The sequence below is a fragment of the Lissotriton vulgaris genome, chromosome 1_1 (genome assembly GCF_964263255.1).
Source record: "Lissotriton vulgaris chromosome 1_1, aLisVul1.2, whole genome shotgun sequence".
In the NCBI taxonomy this organism is placed as follows: domain Eukaryota; kingdom Metazoa; phylum Chordata; class Amphibia; order Caudata; family Salamandridae; genus Lissotriton; species Lissotriton vulgaris.
In genome coordinates this window covers 1,128,862,394-1,128,866,039 of record NC_141685.1, presented here as the reverse complement: position 1 = coordinate 1,128,866,039, position 3,646 = coordinate 1,128,862,394, and the positions used below count along the sequence as shown (strand labels likewise).

Here is a 3,646-nt window from a genome sequence, read left to right as displayed (position 1 = left end):
AGCGGATAGAGAAGTAATAAAAAAAGCAATTGAAGAAAAAAATGAACAACCATGGGTCGACCCCGTTCTAAGGGGAGGAACAACTGAGAGAACCATTTCACATGGAACACCAGCAGTCTCCCTACAAAAATACCGTACAGGAGAAGATCCTGACGCATTTCTATTAAATTTCGAAAGGGCAGCCAGGGCTTGTGGATGGCCTGTAGCCAAATGGCCGTTTTTTTTGGCACCACTATTAGGAGGAGAAGCCCAGGCCGCTTACCAAGTGGCAAATCCTAATGGAAACACTACATACGCGGAGATAAAAAGAATAATACTTGACCATTTAGGATTAGATCCTGAGGTCTATCGCCTAAGATTTCGGAAGGAAAGGGGCTCTGTTGGGAAAAACCCCAAAACATTATTTGTAAGACTTAAAATGGCCGCGGACAAATGGCTTACCCCCACTACGAGCAGTAAGGAGGAAATACTTGACCGCATTTATTTGGAGCAGTTTCTTGAGGCTCTCCCATATGCCACCCAAAAATGGCTGCGTCAGCATCATAGTTTAACAACCGCCCAAGCGGTCGAAATGGCCTCCTCCTTTGCTCGCGCACAACCAAAAAGCTTCCCATTTGAGCAGGACAGAGAGAGAAAAATAGTTGTGCGACCTGGAATAAATGTTTCCCGGGGCAGAGAAATCACACGACCCCGCACCTGGAGAACCGAGAACAGCATCAATACAGGTCCGCAATGCTTTGATTGTGGGCAGTGGGGACACATTGCAAGGATGTGTCCAAGAAAAAGAAGCGAGGAAGAACCTATGGAGGTCGGTTACCTCCCCAAGGCCGTTCTGTTCTCGGCAGAGATGGGAGGATCCTTTAGAGTAAGTGTAAAAGTCAATGGACACTCTCTATTGGCTTTGTTAGACTCCGGCTGTCGCCAGTCCGTGATCTGGTCACCATATGTAAATTCAAAACAATACATTTCTCAGGGGATGGTTAACATTAAATGTGTACATGGGGATATCAGACCCTACCCAATTGCCGACATTATCATAGAGTCAACGGCGGGAACAACACAAGCGGTAATGGCGGGGGTGATGGACAATTTACCGGAAGATCTGATCATTGGAACGGATAACCCTAGCTTCTTGAATATGTTTAAAGACAAGCTGGCAATTCAGGGCCACACTGATAATAAGCATACTGAACTAAAGGAACGTCCACAGGTAAATAGCCATAGTTTTGTAAAATTGACTAAAAATGCAATGTCTCCCACGAAGGGCTCGTCAAAAGCAGCAGGTTACGATTTATACAGCGCATATGACTATGTAATACCAAGTAGAGAGAAAGCACTGATCAAAACGGATTTACAAATAGCAGTCCCCACAGGGTGCTATGGCAGGATCGCTCCTCGTTCAGGCTTAGCCGCTAAATATTTTATTGACGTTGGAGCAGGGGTTATTGATGAAGACTACAGGGGTAATGTTGTGATTCTCCTGTTTAACTTTGGGCCTGAGACATTTCGGGTCAATAAAGGAGATCGAGTGGCACAACTCATTTGTGAAAGTATAGCCTCTACTATATTGGAAGAAGTAGACCGTTTGGAGGACACAGACCGAGGGTCTAAAGGTTTTGGGTCCACGGACGCGCAGAATGAACCAGTACACACGTTCTTTCTCAAGACCCTTGGGTTTCGGATAAAAGTTTTAAATTTGCACAAATTAGTGACCCAACTCTGTTCAATGCGTGGGACCAGGCCCACCAAAGAGCTGTAGATTCTAAAGATTTTCCCGGGTTCATTATACAGGATGAGCTATTGTATAGAATAGGAAAGGAGGGGGGTTCTGCTCAACTTCTAGTACCTGTATCTTTTAGAGAGCAAGTCCTTTTTTTTGCACACAGCCACATTGTTGCCGGCCACACCGGCGCTGAAAAAACAACTCAGAATATCCTCAGGCAATTTTTTTGGCCTGGGATTTATAAGGATACTGAGTCTTATTGTAGAAAGTGTGAAATATGCCATAAGATGAATATGGTCAGACCACCAGCTGTGCCCTTGCAGCCGTTGCCAGTCATTGGGAAGCCTTTCGAAAGGGTTGGCATGGATCTGATAGGTCCGTTGCCCAAGACAGAAAAAGGGTTCCAACACATCCTGGTCGTGGTCGACTATGCCACGAGATTTCCGGAGGCATTTCCTTTATCTGCGGCCAATTCGAAACAGGTGGGAGATAAAATGATTGAGTTATTTAGCAGGGTTGGTTTCCCGAAAGAGATTTTGACGGACCAGGGTACTCCGTTCATTTCCAAGTTGATGAGGGAAATTTGTAATACGTTGGACATCCACCAGATCCGTACCTCTGTTTACCATCCTCAGACGGACGGACTGGTGGAACGTTACAACCGTACCCTGAGAGCAACCCTCCGTAAGATGATGGAAGTCAGCGGGAGTGATTGGGATAAAATGTTACCCCTAGCGCTATACGCCATCAGGGCGCAGAAACAGAGCAGTATGGGGGTCTCGGCCTTTGAACTGCTGTACGGCCGTCAACCCCGCTCCCTGTTAGAAATGTCCAGGGACACCTGGGTTAACGAACATTCAGAGGAAATAACTACAACCCTTGATTATGCCAAGGCCCTAAAAGCTAAACTGGGGAAATTAAGGGATTTGGCGCTGAATCATCTTATGGCCAGCCAGCATAGCCAAAAGACTGCTTATGACAAGGGTATAAAGTGGAGACAGCTCAACGTGGGTGACTGGGCCTTAGTTCTACTGCCTTCCTCCTCGCATAAATTTAAGGCCGAATGGATGGGCCCCTATAAAGTAGTCGCAGTAATTGGTCGCACTAGCTATAAACTACAGATCGGTCCCAATAAACAACAGTCATATCACATTAACCTTTTGAAAAAATGGTTGGGCCCACCCCCGCCGACGTTCACTTGACAGACGGATCACGATCAGATAGCTCGACCATTGACCTGCTGGTACACAATGAGGAAATGAAGACCCAGCAACAGTTGGAACTGAGAAATACGCTGGTGAATTATGGGGACGTTTTTTCAAGCCGCCCAGGGAGAACGTCTCTTGCTGAACATTGTATTGATACCCCACCTAACAAGAAAGTTAGGATTAAACTTTACAGAGTCCCCGAAGCCAGGAGAGCAGCTATTAAATCTGAAGTGGAGGAAATGCTTCGCTTGGGAGTGATTCGCCCCTCCAAAAGAGATTGGTCCAGTCCCATTGTTATGGTCCCTAAACCTGACGGCAGTCGGGGGTTTTGTATGGACTTTCGTGCTTTGAATGACATCTCGGTCTTCGATGCGTATCCCATTCCCAGAGTGGACGACTTAATAGAAAAACTGGGCAACGCTAAATACATATCTACCCTCGATTTAACTAAGGGGTATTGGCAAGTTCCCCTAGGGCAGGAAGACATCAAAAAGACTGCCTTCTCGACGGATGAAGGTCATTTTGAATTTACTGTACTACCGTTTGGCCTCCATGGGGCGCCGGCAACATTTCAACGTTTGATGAACACTGTTCTGGCTGGGTTGTCGGATTTCACGTCTGCTTATCTGGACGACCTTGTCATCTACAGTCCAGATTGGCAGACCCATCTCAGGCACCTATCCAAGGTATTGCGGACTCTCCGGAACGCAGGTCT

At 46.5% G+C, this 3,646-nt stretch overlaps 1 pseudogene; it reads left to right on the top strand.

The window, feature by feature from the left end:
* Nucleotides 1-1,069: 1,069 nt before the first annotated feature.
* LOC147748757 (deoxyuridine 5'-triphosphate nucleotidohydrolase pseudogene) lies at nt 1,070-1,759 on the top strand (annotated as a pseudogene).
* The last annotated feature ends 1,887 nt before the right edge of the window (nt 1,760-3,646 follow it).